Raw genomic sequence first — 24,510 nt, forward strand, 5'->3', positions numbered from 1 at the left:
GTCCCTGCCATTTATTCTTTGTGTCCTACCAGAATTTGACCTTCCAAAGTGTATGATCTCACTGTTATCGATTCAATTCCATCTGCTAACACAGCTGCCAACCTTCCATCTCATCTTTGTCCTGCTGTACCAAGGCAACCTTCTTCATTATCTTCGACTCCATCAATGTTTTCACCATCTGCAAACTTAGTAATAATACACCCTTCAATTTCATTCATCATATATATGTTAGAAACAGTTCCCCGCACTGATCACTGATATGCCACTTGAAGATGTCCAGTCATAAAAGCAGCCATCCACCCATCTGCCCCGTATCACATCTCCAACAGTAGTTGTCTACAACTAAAACACAGCAAGATGTGGGACAAAGTGTCCAAAGTTCAGGCAGAAGTTGCTAGCTGTCCTCTTAACTATTTCTGTATTTTAAACATTGATCTAGCATTATGCAGATATGAACCTTCTGCGTAAAGGTTGCAATGTATTAGACACCCATACAATGCAATTTCTGCCATTAACAGTTGTTCATGCATGCTTGCTTTGGCTAGGTTTTTTAGTTTTGAGATACAACATGGAAACAAGCCCTTCGGCCCAATGAAACCATGTCAACAATTGATCACCTGCTCACACTAGTTCTACGTTATTCCTACGGAAGCCAATTAATCTACAAACCCGCACGACTTTGGGATGTGGGAGGATCTGGAAGAAACCCACATCATGCAAACTCCACACAGACAGCATCCAAAGTCAGGATTGAACCCAGATCTCTAGCACTGTGATGCATCAGTTCAACAGGATCTATGCCACCCTTCTCGTGGACAATGAGTTAGAAACAACATACACCAATTGTTCTCTTCTTTGTGACAGAAGGGAAAATTGGCTCTGGAATGACAGAATAGCTAGCCTGCATTTCAACATCAGGTGTCATTCAGTGACTGATCCTACCCTGCTGTGGCAAGCACAGGGTCAAACTTTGTTTAAAGCTTCATTGCCAAATAATGTCTCAACATGAGACACAAAGTGCTGAAGCAAAGAAGGGTCAGAAATAGGGTCCCGACCTGAAATGTCAACTGTCCATGTGCTCCAGATGTGTTGCCTGACCCAAGAGGTTATTCCAGCACTTTGTGTCTTTTTTTTTGGTAAACCAGCACCTGCAGTTCCTTGTTTTGTAATGTCTCAACATTCTTTGACAAGCATACATGAAAATAGCTTGAAGCTTCCAGATAGAAATGGCTCATTGCTGGTGTTTGCTTTCCACATAAGCAAAGATCCCAGTCACATTTATACATTTTGTTCCTGTATCCTTTGACTTCAAACATCAAATCAATTTAATCTTGAATTTTGACAGCTGATGATTTTAACTGCAAACCATGAAAATTAGTACCCTAAATGCTTACCTTACATACATATTCTATGAAATTGAACCAAATAATTTGTTCATCAAACTTCCATGTTCAAACACTATCCAACAGAAACTGCAGCCAACTACTTTTGTGCTACCTTTTGCTGCTGCTATTTTCTCTAACAGTTGAGTCATATTTGATCATCTAAGATGAGCCGACCCCCAACCCCTCAAAAAAAAAACAATTTGCAGTCTTCCCTCATCCAACTGAAAGTCCCAAGTGTAAAGAATGAATTACTTACATCCTAAACATGTGAAGATCAGATTTTGCCACCTCTGATGTGTTGGGAATGACTGCCAAAAATGAATTGTGTGAAACTCTTAGCAGTTTCAGGGACTTCAAATTAGCTCAGTCATGTAGCTTGCTTCGAAGGTAGACAAAAATGCTGGAGAAACTCAGCGGGTGCAGCAGCATCAATGGAGCGAAGGAAATAGGCAACGTTTCGTCCCGAAGCGTTGCCTATTTCCTTCGCTCCGTAGATGCTGCTGCACCCGCAGAGTTTCTCCAGCATTTTTGTCTACCTTCGATTTTCCAGCATCTGCAGTTCCTTCTTAAACATGTAGCTTGCTTCCATTTGATCCATTTTAGTGCCACAACCCAATTTGCCAAGTTCACACAACCATTTTACCCAATATGACGACAAAGTGCTGGAGTATCTCAGCAGGTCAGGCAGCATCTCTGGAGAACATGGATAGGTGACGTTTTGGGTCGAGACCATTCCACAACATCAAACCCTGTTTACAATAAAGATTATTTAATTAATCCTGCAGCACTGGCGGAAGCCACTGTGCCTAATTATTTCATAAAATCTACACTTGGAAAAGCAGGACTGTTTACGGGAAGTCAGCATAGCATTGTTTGTAGGAAATTCTATCTCACGAATTTGAGTTGAATTTTTGAAAGGGTAACTAAACATGTTGATGAGGAGAGCGCTTTTAAATGTTGTCTGCATGGACATTAGTGAGGCCCATGACAAGATCTCACCTGGTAGGCTGGTCCAAATGGCCATGGGATCCAGGGCACGCAGATCCCAAATTGGCCTAGTTATAGGGATCTGAGGGAGCTGGTGGTGGGTTGTTTTTTTTTCCATTGGTGTACCATATGTGTTAGTGGTGAGACCTTGATGTAATTTAATGCCTTGGATGTGAATGCAGGAGGTATGATCAGCAAGTTTGCAAACAATATGAAAACAAGTGATTTTGTAGATAGTGAGGAGCGCTGATGAAGCATGCGGCTATGTTTTAGATCAGCTGAAAAGTTGGGCAGAGCAAAAGTAAATGGAATTTAACCCTGACAAGTGTGAGGTGATACATTTGGGTGGGCAAACAAGGATAGGATTACATAGCAAATGGCAGGCTATACCCTGGAGGAAGTATTGATGAACAGAAGAAGCTTGGGATGCATAAATTATAGAAAGTGCAGTATTATGCAAGAACAGCTTGGTCTATGCTTAGTGGCTGCTGAGTTGCATTTTTGGTTTGGTTTGTTCTGTTTTGTTTTGTTTTATTTTGGCACTTTTGGAATAAAATCTAAAAATTTCAAAACAGCTGCACTGGTTTGGCCAGCCAGAGTGAAGATAGAGTCATAGAGTGATACAGTGTAGAAACAGGCCCTTCGGCCCAACTCGCCCACACCTGCCAACAATGTCCCAGCTACACTCGTCCCACTTGCCTGCGCTTGGTCCATATCCCTCTAAACCTGTCCTAGCTATGTACCTGTCTAACTGTTTCTTAAATGATGGAATAGTCCCAGCCTCAACTACCTCTGGCAGCTTGTTCCATACACCCACCACCCTTTGTGTGAGCACCTTCGAGCCTGCACTGCCATTCAATATGATCATGGCTGATCATCCAACTCAGTATCCTGTACCTGCCTTCTCACCATACCCCCTGATCCCTTTAGCCACAAGGGCCACATCTAACTCCCTCTTAAATATAGCCAATGAACTGGCCTCAACTACCTTCTGTGGCAGAGAATTCCACAGATTCACCACTCTCCATGTTTTTCTCATCTCGGTCCTAAAAGACTTTCCCTTTATCCTTAAACTGTGACCCCTTGTTCTGGACTTCCCCAACATCGGGAACAATCTTCCTGCATCTAGCCTGTCAAACCCCTTAAGAATTTTGTAAGTTTCTATAAGATCCCCCCTCAATCTTCTAAATTCTAGCGAGTACAAGCCGAGTCTATCCAGTCTTTCTTCATATGAAAGTCATGACATCCCAGGAATCAGTCTGGTGAACCTTCTCTGTACTCCCTCTATGGCAAGAATGTCTTTCCTAAGATTAGGAGACCAAATCTGTACGCAATACTCACCAAGACCCTGTACAACTGCAGTAGAACCTCCCTGCTCCTATACTCAAATCCTTTTGCTATGAATGCTATCATACCATTCGCTTTCTTCACTGCCTGCTGCACCTGCATGCCTACTTTCAATGACTGGTGTACCATGACACCCAGGTCTCGTTGCATCTCCCCTTTTCCTAATCAGCCACCATTCAGATAATAGTCTACTTTCCTGTTTTTGCCACCAACCTGCAGATTCATACCTGCTGATTCAGGGTATTTTGTCCCAACTGTTATCAGGCAATTGGACATACCTCTCATGTACTAGATTGGGGTCTTGACCTCCCATCTACTTCATTGGAGATCTTTGAACCACCTTTAATCGAACTTTATCTTGCACTAAATGTTGTACCTTTTATCATTTATCTGTGCACTGTGAACGGTTTGATTGTAATCAGGTACAGTCTTTTCTTTGACTGGATAGCACGCAAACAAAAGCTTTTCACTGTACCTTGATACATGTGACAATAATAAACTAAACTGAAACCAAGTCAGGACAGTGTGCAATTGGGGCGATATCCTGCAGATGGCGGTGTTCCCATGTACCTGGTGCTCTTGCCCTTGACGGTGGAGGTCACAAGATTGAGAGGTGTTGTCAGGACCATTCTAGCCAAGTATCTGCAATGCGCTACTTCAATGGTTAGGCTTGTGGCGTGTATTCAATCATGCTTCTGACTCATGCCTTATAGATGAAAGGATGGCTTTGGGGTGTCAGGAGATAATTCATTTGGTGCAGGATACCCAGCCTCGGCTATGCTCTTATAGCCATAAGACACAGTGGCAGAATTAGGCCATTTGGCCCATCGAGTCTGCTCAGTCATTCGATCATGCCTGATCTATTTTTCCCCTCTCAACCCCGTTCCCCTGCCTTCTTCCCATAATCTTTGATGCCCTTACTAATCAAAACCCTATAAATCTCTGCTTAAAGACAACCCAAATGATGGTCTCCACCACCATCTGTGGTAATGAATTCTACAGATTCATCACTCTCGGACTAAAGAAATTTCTCCTCATGCCCATTCTAAAAGTGCGTCATTTTATTCTGAGGCTGTGCCCTTTTGCCATGGACTCTTACTACTGGAAACATCCTCTCCATATCCACCCTATCTAGGCCTTTCATTATTTGGTAGGTTTCAATGATTTCAATGAGACCCCTCCCCATCCACTAAACTCTAGTGAGTACAGGCCCAGAGCCTTCAAACACTCCTCATACTTTAACAAAATCATCTTTGCTCTCTCTCCCAACCTGCCAAGTCCTTCTTCAGACTCCCTGGTTCTGCAACACTACCTGCCCGTACACCCATCTTCGTATCATCCACAAACTTGGCTACAAAGCCATCAATCCCATCATTCAGGATCAACACCAACCCCTGCAGAACATCACTAGTCACTGGCAGCCAGCCAAAAAAGCCCCCCTTTATTCCCACTCTTTGCCTTTTGACAGAGCCAATCTTCTATCCATGATAGCACCTTTCTCTCTAATGCCTATCTTGGTTTAGCAGCCTCACATGCGGCACCTCATCAGTGGCCTTCTGAAAGTCCAAGTAAACAACACCCACTGACACTCCTTTGTCACAGTATTGATGGTCCAGTTAAGTTTCTGGCCAAGGCTGTTGATTGTGGGGAAACCCAGCGACAGAGCTCCATCGAGGGTCATGAATACTAGTCAGATTCCTGATGGAGCTGGTCATTCCTGAAACAGATATTATTTGAGCAAAACAGTGCTCTGCAGGTCCAGCAGCATTTCTAGGACCTTGGGGGAGAAAGCTGCCAGCTCTTTTCCAGATTTCACCCCCATACTGAAATCAGTCTGATGAAGTGTCCTAACCAAAAACATCACCTACCCATGTTCGCCAGAGATGCAGCCCGACCTGTTGTGCTACTCCAGCACTTTGTGTTTTGCTCAAGATTTCAGCATCTGCAGTTCCTTGTTGCTTCAATAAATGTTATTTGCTAGATCAGCCCATGCCTGAACATTGTCCAGGTCTTATTGTGTGTCGCCATATCATGCTTCTCTTGCTGGGGAGCTCCAAATCGAGTGAACATTCCCCATGTCCAATTTAATATCGGATGGATAGACATGAATGAAACTGCTAATGGTAGTTGAACCTAGCAAGGTGCACGGAGGAAGACCTGCGGTGATATCAGGCTACTCAACATTCAGAAGACCAGGGTCCTCCTTAACCAAGTCCTAAACAGCAATTCACCACCCTGACAATTCAGATCCATAGTGGAAACTCTGGAAAACCACTGTACTTTCCATACCTGGAAGGCACTAGGAGGTGTAGGAAGGTACTGCAAATGATGGTTTAAACCAAAGATAGACATAAAATGCTGGTGTAACTCAGCGGGACAATCAGCATCTCTGGAACGGAATGGATGACGTTTTAGGTTAGACCCTTCTTCAGGCACTAGGAGGTGGTGATTGAGGAGATCCCTGGCCTTGAAGATCTCTATAGCAGACAACAAGGTGACTCCTCTGAAGACACAACTGTCAGATCCATTTCCTATATTGGAGGTGGCCAAGATTACAGCATATCTGAGATCTCCTGATATATCCTTCTCTTCCCAGACATGGACGATGGGATTATAGTTTTGGGACTGGAGTTACCACAGCCAATTTCAGCAGGGGATACAATCTGATTCAGAGGTGTTTTGTTCGGATGCGGCTGCTTCGATTTCTTGACAGTCAACAGCGACAGTAAGTTGAACTAAATACATTCCCATGGGATCCAAACCCATCCCAACACACAATCAAGCTGCGATACAGTCTTGCTGGTCCTGGATTGACTTTAATAGCCATCCTCCAACACAGAGAAATCTCCCATTGCAGTATAGTGCACCAACAAATAAGGGATTGCCAAAGAATGATGGATAAATAATCCATACTTCAATTTGAATGGTTGATCATGATTGAATCCATGATTCGTGTAGCACGGTGGTGCAGCGGTAGAGCTGCTGGCTTACAGCGCCAGAGACCCGGGTTCAATCCTGACCGCCGGTGCTGTCTGTATAGAGTTTGTGTGTTCTTCCTGTGACAGCATGAGTTTTTCCGGGTGCTCCACTTTCCAACCACACTCCCAAGATGTACAGGTTGGTAGTTTAATTGGCTCTGGTAAAAAAAAATTGTCCCTAGTAGTGTGGTGTATGATGTTCAGCGTGGACTCAGTGGGCCAAGGAGCCTGTTTCCACATTGTATCTCTAAAAGTCTAAAGAAAAATGCATTTCATGACATTTATAGATGGTTAACATGACAGGCTGCAAGGCCAATTACCGTTCAGAAACTAAAAATAATAATATTTAGGTGGCTAATCCATTTCGGCACATTCACCACACTTAATAAACCCATAAGGTCTGAGTGCAGGGCTCGCTGTCTGCAAAAGGACAGCCCTGCCACTTTAGTGATACACATCAAGCAAAATCAGTCTTTCTTGTCTTCAAGGATCTCTATTTTCAAAATGGTAACACCCAGCTGCTCGACATCGGTGAGACCAAGCACAGGCTCAGCGATCGCTTCGCCCAACACCTCCGCTCGGTTCACTATAACCAACCAGATCTCCCGGTGGCTCAGCACTTCAACTCCTCCTCCCATCCGAATCCGACCTTTCTGTCCTCGGCCTCCTCCATGGCCAGAGTGAGTCCCATCGCAAATTGGAGGAGCAGCACCTCATATTTCACTTGGGCAGTTTGCACCCCAGCGGTATGAACATTGACTTCTCTAATTTCAGGTAGTCCTTGCTTTTTCCTCCCCTTCTCAGCTCTCCCTCAGCCCACTGGCTCCTCTTCTTCCTTTCTTCTTCCCCCCCCCCCCCCACCCCAACCCCACCCTCGCATCAGTCTCCAGAAGAGTTTCGGCCCGAAACGTTGCCTATTTCCTTCGCTCCATAGATGCTGCCTCACCCGCTGTTTCTCCAGCATTTTTGTCTACCTTCGATTTTCCAGCATCTGCAGTTCCTTCTTAAACACCCACTTAAATGTTGATTTTATTGTATTTAATTAATTTACACAGAATCTTGGCACCATACTGAATAAATTGCTGTTGTAATGTACGACTGTACTAAATTAACAATGAGGTCGCCAACAAGTATGTTTGCCAGCATTCCAACTGAGTGGGTGGAATCATAGGAAGCAATCTTATGAAGGAATTTTAAAAGTCCTCTCTCTCCATCATCATGTCTAAGGAGATTGATCTACAACGGTTAGCGCAGCGGTAGAGTTGCTGTCTAACAGCGAATGCAGCCCCAGGGACCCGGATTCGATCCTGACTACGGGTGCAGTCTGTACGGAGTTTGTACGTTCTCCCCGTGAGTTTTCTTCGAGATCTTCGGTTTCCTCCCACATTCCAAAAAGACGTACAGGTTTGTAGGTTAATTGGCTTGGTAAATGTAAATTTTTTGTCCCTAGTGGGTGTAGGATAATGTTAATGTGCGGGGATCGCTGGTTGGCGCGGACCCGGTGGGCCAAAGGGCCTGTTTCCGCGCTGTATCTTTAAACTAAACGTGGATCTCCATCGACTCAGACGAGGAAAAAAGTCTACCAATAAAAAGTGTATCAAAAAAGAAATGAAAAATGTTTTGTGTAGGAAGGAACTGCAGATGCTGGTTTACACCGAAGATAGGCACAAAATGCTGGAATAACTCAGTGGGACAGGCAGCATCTCTGGGGAGAAGGAATGGGTGACGTTTAGGGTCCGAAGAAGGGTCTCGACTCGAAACGTCAACCCATTCCTTCTCTCCAGAGATGCTGCCTGTCCAGCTATGTGACTCCAGAACCTTGAGTCCATCTTCAATACAAAATATCATGTTGTACTAGATCAACTGTCCAGATATACATTTACTAAAAAATAGTTTATAAAAATTGGTCACACATTCAGGATTCCCATTAGAATGGATCATGAGCTCCAATCTGGATTCCATGCATTTGGGTAAATACAATAAATAAATCTTCTTCAAACTTTTATATTAACACAAAGCACACTATTGCGGCGCCATCACGTGGCCGAGCCACTTTGGTCTCGAACTCTCGCGTGAACTGCCGTGATCTAGGCCGATCAATCAACGCAGACCTGGGTGGTCATGTGATGGGGTGCAGCAGACGACGGAGCTAGCCTTCACTTCACAGTCCACACGTTAACACACCTTGCCCATTTGTACTAATTGTTGAGCTGTATCGTTTAAGTATTAAATTGAGTGTTTATACAACACGTGAACCTCTTCACTATTACATTTACATTTTACATCAAATGCAGGGACCTTGCATTTTACTTGTGTTTTTTTTTTGTGAGTTTTTGAAATAATGAACTTGTTCCTTTAATACCAGAACTCGATTTACGCACTTGTATTTTTGGAATAAAGCGCCCAAATTTACTGCTGACCGTGACATTACGCATGTGTTTAATTTACATGTTTTTGAATTACGCGCCACTTTTAAAGCACATAAACCCCCAGTAAAGCTCTTGGTGCCCATATACAAATAGTCAAAGATACTATTTATAATCCAAATATAACAACACTTTGAATACATGCCAGTCCACAAAATCTTGGATTGAATATAATTTAATGTACAACACAAGTAGTGGACATTAATTTAAAAAAGCTTGGGACCAACAAATGAATGGATTGGGGTTGAAGAGAATGTGGTGAAAATAAAGCAGGAAGTCTACAATAGTTTAGTCACTGAATGGCTTCTTGTTGGTTCCTGCATTCACAGGTTAACCCTAATTACCAGGTAAATCTGCAATATAAATGGTACTTTGTATTAGAGTCATATCTTTGCACTTTGTGGAACAGCTTACAACATTGGTCCATATTTATTCAGATATTTAGGCTGAGTTTTCCAATAGAGACTCAAGGAACTGCCGCTGCTGAAATCTTGTGTAGAATACCATACCTATTTTTCCAAAAGGTCTTGATGAGATCTAGCAGCTACTGATATGCTTGAATATATACTTGATTAAAAGAAATCCAGAAATCACAAAGAAATCCAGACTGACAAGAATACAAACAATAGTTGGTAGAAAACACAGGGCATTTTAAATGTTGAGGCAAAGATGGAGATATCCCAGGTAAACATTTCATCCAACAGCCTTAAATGCTAGATAGACACAAAAAGCTTGAGTAACTCAGCGGGTCAGACAGCATCACACAGACAGAAAATGAATAAGTGACTTTTCGGGTCGAGCCCCTACTTCAGACTAAGGATCAGGGGAAAAGGAAAAGAGGTATAAACAGTGATACAGAGAGATATTTAGCAAATGAATTAAAGATGCAAAAAAGTAACGATGATAAAGGAAACAGGTCATTGTTAATTAGGGGCTAGGTAAAAATGAGTTTCAGACAATGAGAGTCAACAAGACGACTTTGAAGCAGTTTTGACTTGAAGTTATTGGTCCCATTTGCTACCGAGGATGTACACTCCATGACTACAGTATGTTTTATAAAATTCACTGGTAAAATATACGCACTACACACAATATTGGTGCAATCCAGGAAGGCATCAGTATGTGATTCATCAATGTCATTGCTCTTGGTTGAGAATCCATCTAAAATGTCAAAATGTTCGACACAGATCTAACATTCAACTCATTTCAATCTATTCCAACACAATATGTAATGGATAAAATGACAGCTCACTAAATATTGTTTTAATGTCCTTTCTGCACATATATCAACCAATTATTTGGAATGGCAGATCTAAGGTTAACTTAACCTCTGATAACAGATCTGAAGCCAGCAGGCAAATAGTTGCCCATGAAGCAAACCATCAAATATCACATTAAGGGGAATGTGGTGAAGTGTGTTTGTTTTGTAACATTAAGCATGCCAATTCTTCATCTAATTAAAACTAAATAATTTGCTTACAGGTTTATAGCTACAGATTTCCTGATGGTGTCCAATTTCTGTCTGCGGAGGTCAAGGAGAAGCACATATTGTATTCTAATAAACCTGATTATTGTAGCAGGCTTCTCCATATATTATTAAATTTCTTATATAGATTCTGAACAAGTTCTCTTTTTAATGGTGGATGGCTCTGAACCAAGGAATAATGGCACTAAAAATAAACGCAGTTGATACCAGAAAACTCGCTACAAGTAGCAGCTTCTAGGCAATGTACTCCTATGGAATGATTTCACAGACAGAGAAAAACAATTACTGATGTGTTATAGATTTAGCACAATCAAATGCAGGATACGTTTCTAGCTGTATGTCCACAATTACAAATCCAAAATTGGGATTCCACTTTTAAATGTATGCTGTCAAATTACAACTGCACTGCTATCATCCTTCAAAACAATCTACAAACAAGAAGTTAATTTGAACTATTGTACTGAAACATTGTTTGTAATATTTTAATCTGACAGTTTTTGAACCAGTTTGACTAGCTGCTTTCAGTAAGAGGTTAATGTAGGTGGCAAGAATTTCTAAAATGTATTTCAAAACGAGGAAAGTCTTACAATGAATTACTGGTGTAACATTTTGACAATTTGCCAGTGTTCACTTGAAGCTTCCTTTAAGTTAAACTTTGATTGACCATCACAAATTGTAAATAAGTGGAATGTCTTGCTCCCACTCAAATAATTTGCATCTAAAAGCATCAGTACACTCACATCAGCGTTATATCTGTGCTCTACAGGTAAATGTTGGCCCCTATATCTTTGCACTGTGGATGGCTTGATTGTAATCATTTACAGTCTTTTTTTTACTGGATAGCATGCAAACAGGAGTCTTTCGATAAAACTTGGTCCATGTGGACGTATCTTGGTACACGTGACAATAATAAACTAAACGCTCAGTGTCATTTGATCAGGTAATTCATTAAATGGTTTTGATAACTCGTATTTTAACTGGTAAGCTTCAACTAATTTGCACCATGGCTCTGTTTCACCAGTCAGATGTGCAAAGTGAAATAATCCATCAAATTGTGAGACATCGTGCTGGGTTTCATCAACCAAACACTGGTTTGGTACCGGGCAATCTCATCATAGCCACATATATTTTTCTCTGACAAGTGTGTATGGAGGAGGGGTGTATGCAGGTGTTGAGCAAAGACACTGGGCTACCTATAATACTATGCAATGCACTCAGCGGGGTGGCGTTGCTGCTTTACAGGGCCAGAGACCCAGTTTCGATCATGTACGAAGTTTGTACATTCTCCCCGTGACCTGCTTGGGTTTTACCCCGGTGCTCCAGTTTCCTCCCACACTCCAAAGACGTACAGGTTTACAGGCTAATTGCTTGGTAAAATGGTAAATTGTCTCGTCTGTGTTGGATAGTGTTAGTGTGCGGGGATCACTGGTTGGTGTGGTCTCAGTGGGCCTCAGGGCCCGTGTCCACACTATATCTCCAAACTAAACCATACACCCAATGACTACATTGAGAAAGCTGGTTTTAATGACTCCCGCATGCATACCTCACCCACTTGACCTTCAGCAAACTGCTGTGCCAGTTCCTCCATACTGTTTGCCTTTCAGATTATTTACAGGCACGTCCTGGAAGAAATGCACAGATTTATCCATGGATAATTGAGAGCCAAAGAAAATTGTAGGATGCTCATCAGGTGACAAAATATATGGCAGTTTGTACCTACAGATCCTGGTTGCAACAAGTGCATTTTTTTAAACAAAGGTAACATTATTTGTTCTTTCCAAAAGTAAGCAACCTAAAATCCTGGGAAGAATCTTATTAGATCAGAATCCTGAAGAAGGGTCTGGACCCGAAACGTCACCCATTCCTTATATCCAGAGATGTTGTCTGAGTTACTCCCGCATTTTGTGTCTATCTTCTTATTAGGTAGAATCGCATTAGAGGGGGGGGAAGATTTAAAAGGAACGTTGGGGGGGGGGGGGGGAAATAACTTTTTCCACACAAAGGGTGATCGGTATTTGGAACGAGCTGCCAGAGGAGGTAGTTGAGGCAGGTGCTATCGTAACGTTTGAGAAATATTTAGACAGGTACATGGAAAGGACAGGTTTAGAGGGATATGGGCCAAACACAGGCAGATGGGACTAATGTTGGTCGGCGTGGGCAAGTTGCTTCCACGCAGAATGACTCTATAACATGCATTCGTAAGTACCATCCAAAACCTGAGAAAATCAAAAACCAGTCGATATATTAATCCATGAAATATGAGAATTACTGGAGTGGCTAGTATGTATTAACAATCCATAACGCCTCCTGAATTAATTTGCTTCATGGATAATTTGTTACTGTAAACTACATTGAAGTGCAATGTCCAAAAACTGTCCATGGAGTTGGACAAGAAGGTAATGAGATAATAACTGCTAAATATTAATTTTAGTGACATGGCCCAAGGATGAAAATTAGCTCTTCAGCAAAATCATTTTAAACTTTTATCCAGATGGGTCAGGAAGGAAGAAAATGAACTATAGCTCTGTTAGCTTACATAATTTATCACAGATTTTGTAATTTAGCTGCAGAAACGTTCAAATGAAAAACACAATCCTGACCAAATGCACAAAAGTACAGAGGATGGAAACCCAGTCACAACATTATAAAGATGAAATTAAATGTTAATAGTTTCATTCATTCTGAATAACATCCAGGGTTGCCTATTCATGACATCATTTTATTAACTCAATCTGGGTATATATTGAAGCATGCAAATAAATGGGGTAAACTGTAATCCTTGCAGACAAACATTTATAAATGAAAAATGAAGTTTAATTCAACAGCAGCCATTAAGTGATCGACATTATGTTCAATGAATGAATCCAAAGGGCCAACATTAACATGGGCCTTTGGATGACATTTATTTGGAGTCCTTTGCCTGACTCAAATGCCCATTCCAAATGGTCTCTTTCCACGTTAATATTTTTACTCAGATTGCACTAGTGATTTTTTTTGCCACTCGCCCTAATCTTGATGTTTACTTGAAACAAATGTGTCGATTTTCTCTTCATTGTGCACACTATCCCTTAGAATCTATAACAGCTCAGAAACTCTACAACCTCAAAATTCAGTCCTCTCATGCCTCTAATTCGATATCCCATTCTGTTCCTACTTTTCATTTATTGCTAATTTACATCCTCTATACTTATTTTGTCAAAGATGTTGGTGATGGGATTTCTTACATAAATGGAATCCATATGGCACACAAGTAATTTGACCAAAAAATATTTTCAAATGTAAAACATAGTGACACGAGGGTTCTGCTGGAAGGCTTATGAGCTGAAATATTAATGGTTTCTACAGATGTTTCTTGAGCTGAATATATCCAGATGTTTTATTTTTTATTTCCAACAGTTTTTTGATGTGCATTCAAGTCCCTGTTACATTAGTGCTCCTTTAAAGTCCCAGGTGATGGGGTTCCAGGATTTGGATCCCATGGGGGAAAGAATGGTGCCCATGTGTGAATTGGAGGGAATATTTGAATGTTATGGCCATTCACAAATTATTCCTGTTCTTCCATGTACTGAAAGACAAACATTTAGAAGCTACTGCTGAAGAATGTTGACTTATCCAATGGTTCGAATGCAGACTGCTCATTCCACAACATGAACAGTGTTCCACGTTGTAACTCTACTAGGTTAGCATCTCAAATTGGGATGATCGTCCTCTTCTACAGTGCATTGAACCAGGAATGGTTACCAGGTTTTATGGTGACAAAGCAGCGACAAATTGTTTTATGCTGTTGACAGCAGAGAGGATCTCATGGATAGACACAGAATCTTGGAGTACTTTAGTTTTGTTTACTATTGTCACGTGTACTGAGGTAGAGTGAAAAGCTTTTGTTTGCGTATTAACCAATCAAAAGACTATATGTGAATACAACTAAGCCGCCACCAGATGTACAAATAAAGGTGCAACACTTAGTGATGAATAAAGTCCAATAAAATCATATTAAAGATAGTTCAGTCTTCAATGAGTTAGATGGGAGGTCTACACTCTAGCTGATGAGAGGACTGTTTTGTAGTTTGACGGTGTTTACGTTGTTGTCCGAGTTTACAGAATTGGGTAAAAGACTGGAAATCAAGACATCCAGGGTGGTGATCTCAGGATCGCTTCTGGTGCCTCTGCTACTGAAGGTAAGAACAGGAAGATATGGGAAATTAATGTGTTGCTGAGGGGTTGGTGCAGGGGACAGGGATTTAAATTTCTGGATCATTGGGATCTCTTCTGGGGCAGGGGTGACCTGTACAAAAGGGACGGGTCGCACCTTAACTGGAGGTGGACCAACATCCTAGCGGGCAGGTTTGCTAATGCTATACGGGAGGTTTAAACTAGATTGGCAGGGAGGTGGGATCTCGTACAGGACAAAGGCACGCGAAAGGATAAAGTTGGTATGGAGGCTGATGTGGGAAAGGTTTAGGGGACAGAATAGGCAGGTGAAAGGCAGAGAGCGAGGAAGGAGGGTTGGTTTAAACTGCACGTATTTTAATGCAAGGGGCCTGATGGGGAAGGCAGATGAGCTTAGGGCACGGATAGGTACGAGTGACTGGGGCGTTGTAGCCATGACTGTGACCCGGTTAAGGTCCAATGTTCCGGGGTACAGGAGTTTCAGGAGAGGCAGGGGTGAGGGAAAAAGATTTGCATTGTTGGTTAAGGAGGATGTCACGGCAGTGATCGGAGGTGACATTACGGACGGTTTGTCTAGTTAGGCTATATAGGTGGAGCTGAGAAACAAGAAAGGGATGATCACCTGGTTGGGGGTGTACTACAGACCCCCGAATAGTCAACGGGAATTAGACAAACAAATATGCCATGAGATTGCAGGTCAAATAAGATTGTGGTAGTAGGGGATTTTAACTTTCCCAATATATACTGGGGAAATCATAGTGTGAAAGGTTTAAATGGGGTGTAATTCCTCAAAAGTGTTCAGGAGAGTTTTCTTAAGCAGTATGTAGAGGCCCCCCACATGTGAGAGGGCGACGCTGGATCTAGTATTGGGAAATTAGGAAGGGCAAGTTAATGAAGCGTTTGTGGAGGAGCCTTTTGGGACCAGTGACCACAGTTCGATTAGGTTTCAGATAGTTATGGATCGGGACGGAGAGGGTCCATGTGTTAAAATGCTCAACTGGGGTGAGACCAACTTTGAGGGCATGAGGGAAGGTCTTGCTCAAGTTGACTGGAGCAGGTTATTGGAGGGGAAAGGAACATCGGCCAAGTGGGAAGTTTTTAAAAGTGTGCTGACGAAAGCTCAGGATATGTACGTCCCTAACAGTGTGAAGGGCAAAGCAGGCAAACGTAAGGAAGCTTGGCTGACGAGGGGAAACTGCGGCATTGGTCAAAAACAAGGAGGATGCATGGGACAGGTACAGGCAGCTGGGATCAAGTGCATCCCTGGAGGAGTTTTGGGAACTAAGGAGTAAACTGAAAAAGTAGATCAGAAGGGCAAAAAGGGGCCATGAGATAGCTCTGATGGGTAGCATTAGGACAATCCCAAAATATTTTATAAATATATAAAGGGGAAAAGGGTAACTAGAGAGAGAGTGGGACGTCTCTGGAATCAAAGCGGTCACCTCTGTGTGGAGCCACAGGAGATGGGCAAAGTCCTCAATGAGTATTTCTCCTCTGCATTTACCGAGGAGAAAGACAATAGGACAGAGCAACTTGGGGCAGTCAATAGAAGTGACTTGAGAGTAGTCAGTGTTACCATCGAAGAAGTACTGAAGGTACGGTCGTGTTTGAAGGTAGACAAATCTCCAGGGCCTGATCAGATACATCCGAGGACATTGCGGGAAACTAGAGAGGAAATTGCGACCTCGTTGATATTTACGATTCGTCCTTAAATACAGGAGAGGTGCCTGAAGACTGGAGGGTGGCAAATGTTGTTCCTCTTTTCAAGAAGGGGTGCAGGGAAAATGCTGGGAACTATAGGCCGGTGAGCTTAACCTCTGTAGTTTAAAAGTTACTAGAGTATTCTGAGGGATACTGTAGGTTATACAGGCATTTGGACGGGCAAGGAGATAGCTGAATGGATAGCAAATTGGCTCCAAGGGAGGAAGCAGAGGGTGATGGTGGAAGGTTGCTTCTCAGACTGGAGGCCTGTGACTAGTGGTGTGCCTCTGGGTTCGGTGCTGGGCCCTTTATTGTTTGTCATCCACATCAATGATTTGGATGAGAACATACAGAGCAAGATTAGCAAGTTTGTTGATGATACAAAAGTTAGTGGTTTTGCAGTTAGTGAAGATGGTTGTAAAAGATTGCAGCAGGATCTTGATCAATTGGCCAGGTGGGCAGAGGAATGGTTGATGGAATTTAATACTGAGAAGTGTGAGGTGTTGCATTTTGGGACATCGAACAAGGGCAGGACCTACACAGTAAATGGTAGGCCTCTGGGTAGTGTTGTAGGAGTACAGGTGCATGGTTCCTTGAAGGCCGAGTCGCAGGTAGATAAGGTGGTCAAAAAGGCTTTTAGCACTTTGGCCTTCATCAGTCAAGTATTGAGTATAGAAGTTGGGAGGTCATACTGCAGTTGTACAAGACGTTGGTGAGACCACATTTAGAATATTGTGTTCAGTTCTGGGCACCATGTTATAGGAAATATATTGTCAAGTTTGAAAGGGTTCAGAAAAGATTTATGAGGATGTTGCCAGGACTAGAGGGTGTGAGCAATAGGAAGAGGTTGAGTAGGCTGGGTCTCTATTCCATGGAGCGCAGGAGGATGAAGGGATATCGTATAGAGGTGTACAAAATCATGAGAGGAATAGATCGGTTAGATGCACAGAGTAATCGAGGACCAGAGGACATAGGTGAAGGGGAAAAGATTTAATAAGGATTCCGAGGGGTAACTTTTTCACACAAAGGGTGGTGGGTGTATGGAACAAGCTGTCAGAGGAGGTAGTTGAGGCTGGGACTATACCATTGTTTAACAGTTAGACAGACACATGGTTAGGATAGGTTTGGAGGGATATGGACCAAGCGCAGGCAAATGGGACTAGTGTAGCTGGGACATTGATCCAGTTGGGCCAAAGGGCCTGTTTCCACACTGTATCACTCCATGACTACAGCTGAGAAGCTATCCCTGAATCTGGTGGCGTGCATTTTCACACTTCTGTATCTCTTGCTTGATGATGAGAGGGGGGGAAAAGGGATTAGGGCGAGACTGGTCCCTGATTATGCTGGTGGCCTTGTCGAAGCAACATGAAGTGTAGATGGAGTCAATAGAAGGGAAGTTGGTTTAAGTGATGGTCTGGGCTACGTTGGCAACTCTCTGCAATTTCTTACGGTCTTAGATGGATCGGTTTCCAAACCAGAGTGTGATGCATCCCGATAAAATGTTTGTCACGGCGCTTCTGTTGAAGTTGGTGAGGGTTGTTGGGGACATGCCATGTCGGGGCCCATCTTCTCTTCATTGTGCACATAATGCCGCATGATCTATAACAGCCCAAAAACGCAAGTTTCTACAACTTTAAAAACCAGCTCTCTGATACCACTAATTAAATATCCCTTACCATTGTTACCTACTTTTCATTTATTCCTAATCATATTCCTCATCCTTACTTTGTCAAAGACATTGGTGATGAACCTATCCATATTTTTCAGAGATGCTGCCGGACCTGCTGAGTTACTCCAGCACTCTTAATCTTTTTTTTTTTTTAAATATACACCAGCATCTGCAATTCCTTGTATCCACACCTTCTCATGGGTGGTCAGTTTTATTTGGCCAGATGTGCTCTTAATTTATACCACTAGTAAGTTTATAATGTACACAGCACAAGGAAAGTGTGTTCAGTGTGGAGATGTGCGGCCAGGTCATCTCAATGACTCAGCAGTAATAACTACAGGTACTAATAATATTAGTAATACGTGAGAATTAAGTCACGTAACTCATATCCTCTTGTTGATGCTTTCACCACCTGTAACAAGGGTGACAGCTAGGGCCTTCATGATCGCCAAGCCACTTCAGATGCTAGATACCAAAATCCTGAAACCAAATTATAGGTTGCAGGCTTGCTATTGCTCCATTGAGGTGCATCAATTGAAAGAGTGTAAAAAATTCCAGCTAACTGGAAATATCCTTGCCCATTTTGACCCGAAGCCAAAATCAATATTGAAAAGAAATATAGAAAACAGGTGCAGGAATAGGCCATTTGGCCCTTCGAGCCAGCATCACCATTCAATATGATCATGGTTGATCATCCTAAATCAGTACCCCGTTCCTGCTTTTTCCCCACATCCTTCGATTCTGTTAGCCCTAAGATCTAAATCTAACTCTCTATTGGAAACATCCAGTGAATTGGCCTCCACTGCCTTATGTGGCAGAGAATTCCACAGATTCACAACTCTCTGGGTGAAAAGTTTTTTTCTCATCTCAGTCCTAAATGGTCTACCCCTTATTCTTAAACAGTGACCCCTGGTTCTGGACTCCCCCAACATGGGGACATTTTTTCCTGCATCTAGCCTGTCCAATCCTTTAAGAAGTTTATATGTTTCCATACGATCCCCTCTCATCCTTCTAAATTCCAGTGAATACAAGCCCAGTCGACCCATTCCTTCATCATATGTCAGTCCCACCATCCCGGGAATTAACCTGGTGAACCCACGCTGCACTCCCTCAATAGCAAGAATGGCCTTCCTCAAATTAGGATACCAAAACTGCTCACAATACTCCATGCGCAGTCCCACCAGGGCCCTGTACAACTGCAGTAAGGCCTCCTTGCTGCTAAACTCAAATCCTCTCGCAATGAAGACCAACATGCCGTTAGCTTGCTTCACTGCCAGCTGTACCTGCATGCTTACTTTCAGTGACTGATGTACAAGGACACCCAGGTCTCGTTGCACCTCCCCTTTTCCTAATCTGACACCATTCAGATAATAATCTGCCTTCCTGTTCTTGCCACCAAAGTGGATAACCTCCCATTTATCCACATTTTACTGCATCTGCCCACTCAACCAACCTATCCAAGTCACCCTGCAGCCTCATAGCATCCTCATCACAGCTCACACTGCCACCCAGCTGTGCCATCCGCAAACTTGGAGATGTTACATTTAATTCCCTCATCTAAATCGTTAATATATATTGTAAATAACTGGGGTCCCAGCACTGAGCCTTGCGGCACCCCACTAGTCACAGCTTACCATTCTGAAAAGGACCCGTTTATTCCTACTCTTTGCTTCATGTCTGCCAACCAGTTCTCTATCCATGTCAAACACTACCCCAATAACATGTGCTCTAATTTTGCACACTAATCTCTTGTGTGGGACCTTGTCAAAGGCTTTTTGTAAGTCCAGATGCACCACCTACATTGGCTCAATTCTACTTGTTACATCCTCAAAAAATTCCAGAAGATTAGTCAAACATGATTTCCCCATCATAAATCCATGCTGACTTTCACCGATCCTGTCACTGCTTTCCAAATGCGCTGCTATTACATCTCTAATAATCAACTCAAGCATCTTCCCCACTACCGATGTAAAGCTAACTTACTGGAACGGTAGTCCTATGTTAACCATGTTAATGGACTCGCAATTTCCACCATCCCCTACTACCCCCCCCCCCCAATGTTCTCCAAACTTTAGTGGGGTGCCTTTCTGTGGAATGGAACACATTCATGGATAGTTTGGGAGGAATCCAAAATTGGTTTAAGAGTGTAATGTTCCTCAATTCGTCTGTGGGATAATTCCCCTATATATGGCAACTCCCAGATATTAGAAAAGAAGGAAATGCAAGATATACTTCATGTTCAGGTAGTAACCAATTGTATTCCCATTATTCTGTTCATAGCTTCACATAACTAAAGAGGCTTGTTTGACCAGTTCAGGAACAGTAAAGGTTCGGCTATGTTCGTGAGGGATTGTTGTTTATATGCCAGATAAGTAAAGATGCATAGTTTCCTTTCCAAAAGAACAATGGTATAACCCAATTTCTGGGACAATCTGACAACTGCATAGTTTTATTTGCAGACACCAATTTATTCCTAGATTTCGTTAGAACAGGGTCGACCCATCAATCTCTCTTGGTGTGATTGGAATTCAAATTGTCTAGATTATTTGTGGACCTTGCAGAGGGTGGTGAATTTCTGGAATTTTCTATCCTGGAGGGTTTAGTTTAGTTTGGAGATACAGCGCAGAAACAGGCCCCTCGACTAGCGATCCCCGCACACTAACACTATCCTGCACACACTAGGGCCAATTTACAATTATACAAAGTCAATTAACCTACAAACCTGTATGTTTTTGAAGTGTAGAAAGGAACTGGAGCACAGGGAGAAAACCCACACAGGTCACGTGGAGAATGTACTAACTCGGTACAGACAAGCACCCGCAGTCAGGATCAAACCTGGGTCTCTGGCAGTTTAGCCATACCCACATATCGGCTAAAAAGGTCAGCTCGTAGTTGAACAAAATGCCAAAGATTTGACTTAACTAGTTAATAATGATGGGTGGAGAAGTGTTATAAAGTCAGTAGTGGTGAGTTTAATTTAATGGAAGCGAGTGTCCTAGCAAGGAAGACTCAGCAGATGGAACCAAGCCTTTCTGATTAAATAAAGCATTATCAACATTAGCAAATACTAACATTAACCCACCAATTCCCACATTATCCACCAATCTAATCTAGAAAATAGATAGCTTCTGCCTTGACCACTAAATTCTGAAGTGTATCCCAAAGCTGTTCAACTCTTCTTGGAGATCATGACTATCATCTGTCCCAAGATATTTCTTTATACTTGTATTTCTCAAATACAGGCACCAACCTAGCCTCAATACAATATGAAGCAAAAATACAGCATATAGCCCAATTGACCTTGAAGGTATTATATGACCTCGTCTATCTCGTGATTTTTATAATCTGTACTGTAATAAAATGGGGAACTATTTTAGAATTAGTCCCTGGATTTTATCTGGATCCTAATCAGAAGATTGCTGCCTTTAATATGTTGCATCAAATTCTACAGCAATAAGCAAACTTCCAGGCCAAGCATGAGCATACTTTTCTTGGTTTCTAAAAATAAATGGCAGCACATCGTAGCAATACAAACAAAGTTCCCGATGAACTTGGGAAGAGACCATGATTTTTTTAGTTCTACAGATACTGTGCAGAAACAGGCCCCTTGGCCCACCGAGTCCGCACCGACCAGCCATCCCTGCACATTAGCACTATCATATGAACACTAGGGACAATGTTACATTTATACCAAGCCAATTAACCTACAAACCTGTACGTCTTTGGAGTGAGGGAGGAAACTGAAGAACTCAGCGAAAACCCATGCAAATTTAGGGGGAAACGTACAAACTCCGTACAAACAAGTATCCGTAGTCAGGATTGATCCCGGGTCTCTGCGCTGCGACCTTTGCACCACCATGATTTAGCTGTGAGGGCAAAACTTTATGCTTGTGTTTTGTCACTTCACACAACTGGGACAAAGGCAGAAACACTGGAGAACAAGGGACCGAGCTTTTAACAAATATAGACGTAGTAATTTCCACTTTGGTATCTTGGGGTAACCAGAATTAGTAACAAAGTGTCATCTGACTGGAGTGTTGCACAAAGGAATCTTATCACCAAAAAATTATTTTTAAAAGCATGCTGTAGACATTATAGCATATAGCTAAACCCTTGAGCACCATGGGAAAGTAAGTCAAATTTACAGAAAATCTGGAAACATAAGTCACCTTTAAATATATTCTGGTCTGGTAGAAAGAGTATTACAGCAAACTAAACCAATGCCCAACAAGAAGGGCTGCTCAAACTGAATGGAGGCAAAGACTGCTAAATTATGGATGGAATGGAGAAAGATCGAACAGATATGCCCTGTGTATTGGACCCTTGATCAAATGATCTCAGAATCATGAGGGTCCTGGGCAGGGGTACATGAACAAACCTTTAGGAAGATCAGAAGGAACAGCATTTAACGAGGGACCATCAAGGATATTGATGGCAGTGGCAACCTGGGAACCACCATCGCAGAAGGAAGACCCCCCCCCCCCCCACCGAGTTCGGAACTCGGAGAAGATTACAACCCCCACTGGAGTGAGCCTGGCCAGTTCATCTCACATGGATAGTATTAAAGTTCAAGCCAATGAGTATCATGATTCAGTACAATAAGTAATAAATGAGAGCAGTAAATCCAATGTAGAGTTATTGAGAAATAATTGTTTGCTGACATGCCCAATAACTTGATTACTAATAAAGACAAAGTTACACCAAACTTAAGTTTGCGAGTCTCTTTGTTTGACATGTCAGTTGATATCCTACAAAGCAGGGGTGTCAAACTCATTTTAGGTCACGGGCTGGATTGGCCAGCCCGAGGCCAAGGGGAGCTCAGCGCCGCCATCTTGTCTGTTTGACAGTGGTTGCCGGGGGGGGGGGGGGAGGCAACCGTCCCCATGGCAACCGCGGGCCAATCACAGAGCGGAGGATGGGAGCATCCCGCTGCCATCTTGCCTCTTTGAAGGCTGTTGCCCGGGGCAACCGTCCCCCTGGGATCGGAGGCCAATCTCGGAGCGGAGTTCGGGAGTGCCCCTGCCGGCGGAGCAGGTGGCACAGACAGAGAGAGTGGCCAGAGTGAGAGCAGCGGGAGAGAGAGCGGCAGGAGAGAGAGAAGCTGCAGTACAGATACATAATAAATGGTCATGAATACACTCCCCCCCCCCAAAATCATCCAGCTGGCCGGATTGGAATCCTTCGCAGGCCGCAATCGGCCCACGGGCCAGTAGTCTGACACCCTTGCTATAAAGGATCAACATCAGCCTAATTTTTAAATGGCATTGACAAGACAGAACTAAAGCCTATATTCAAGGGCCTTGTCAAATTCTTCACAGTAACCAACCTCATACAGCAGCAACTTACTTTCAAGTTTGAGATGGGACAGCAAAAAATTCATCTGGAAACTCTGCAACTATAGAACTAGTGAGTAAAACTCACTAAATAGTCCTAATTCTAGTTTCCGACACAGAATTCTCTCTTATCCACCTTTTGCTGTTCTTCTTTCTTCAGCTTGACACTTTATATAAACAGTCACTTTTTAATCTGAGTATTAAAATAGGCAGTAAAGTGATATTTCAAATCTCCAAAAAATAGATTCAGCAAGCAGTATCAGCTGAAAACTTATTGTATAATACAAAGACGAAGAACTCATATACACAGCATTTTATGACCTTGGGCCACTTTAGCTGTCAAATTATTTCTGGACTGCACTGTTTATTGTAGTCATCCAGCAGTCAGTTTGCACACAAAAGTGCACGAATGAAGAGATAAATAACTAGATTGTGTGAGTAGGAACTGCAGCTGCTGGTTTAAACCAAAGATAGACACAAAAAGCTGGAGCAACTCAGCGGGACAGGCAGCATCTCTGGAGAGAAGGAATGGGTGACGTTTCGTGTCGAGACCCCTCTTCAGACACTTTAAATAACTAGATTACCTGCTTTTGAGCCACATTATTTGCATGACAATGAAAGCTGGGATAGCAGAAAATATCCTTCAATTCACTTTCAATGCATTGTCTTCACCTGAGCAGGTTCATTCTACCGGGAGCATTTATAATCACCCTGCACACTTCAAATACTGCACCAGAAAAATATCATGGGATAGAACGCACATGTCTGCTGTGGACATTAAACCCATGGACTCCAGGCTAAATTTAAATGGACTGAAAAACTTTGATGTTCAAAGAGATTTGGATGCCCTTTAGCCAAGTTATTGAAAGCTGACGTGGAGATGCAGCAGGCAATTTGGCAGGCAAATGGTACAAGGACCTTTACTGAAAGAGGATTTGAATAAAAGATTAAGGATAACTTGCTTATATTAGCGCTGTGTGCAAACAAAGCACAAACACTGCGCCCTATTTGGCTCGCATATACTTTCT

At 42.6% G+C, this 24,510-nt stretch overlaps 1 protein-coding gene across 10 annotated transcripts in view; it reads right to left on the reverse strand.

Annotated features, from left to right (window-relative positions):
• Positions 1-24,510, reverse strand: part of nr2c1 (nuclear receptor subfamily 2 group C member 1) — a 132,596-nt gene that overhangs the window by 76,538 nt on the left and 31,548 nt on the right. Inside the window, exon 2 of one of the 10 annotated variants that reach the window (XM_033039390.1) lies at positions 12,153-12,231. The exons of the other annotated variants lie outside the window; for them this stretch is intronic. The gene's annotated coding sequence lies outside the window, so the exon portion shown is untranslated. The remainder of the gene's footprint in view (positions 1-12,152; positions 12,232-24,510) is intronic. 10 annotated transcript variants of the gene reach the window in all.

This window comes from Amblyraja radiata, chromosome 21 (genome assembly GCF_010909765.2).
Source record: "Amblyraja radiata isolate CabotCenter1 chromosome 21, sAmbRad1.1.pri, whole genome shotgun sequence".
NCBI lineage: Eukaryota > Metazoa > Chordata > Chondrichthyes > Rajiformes > Rajidae > Amblyraja > Amblyraja radiata.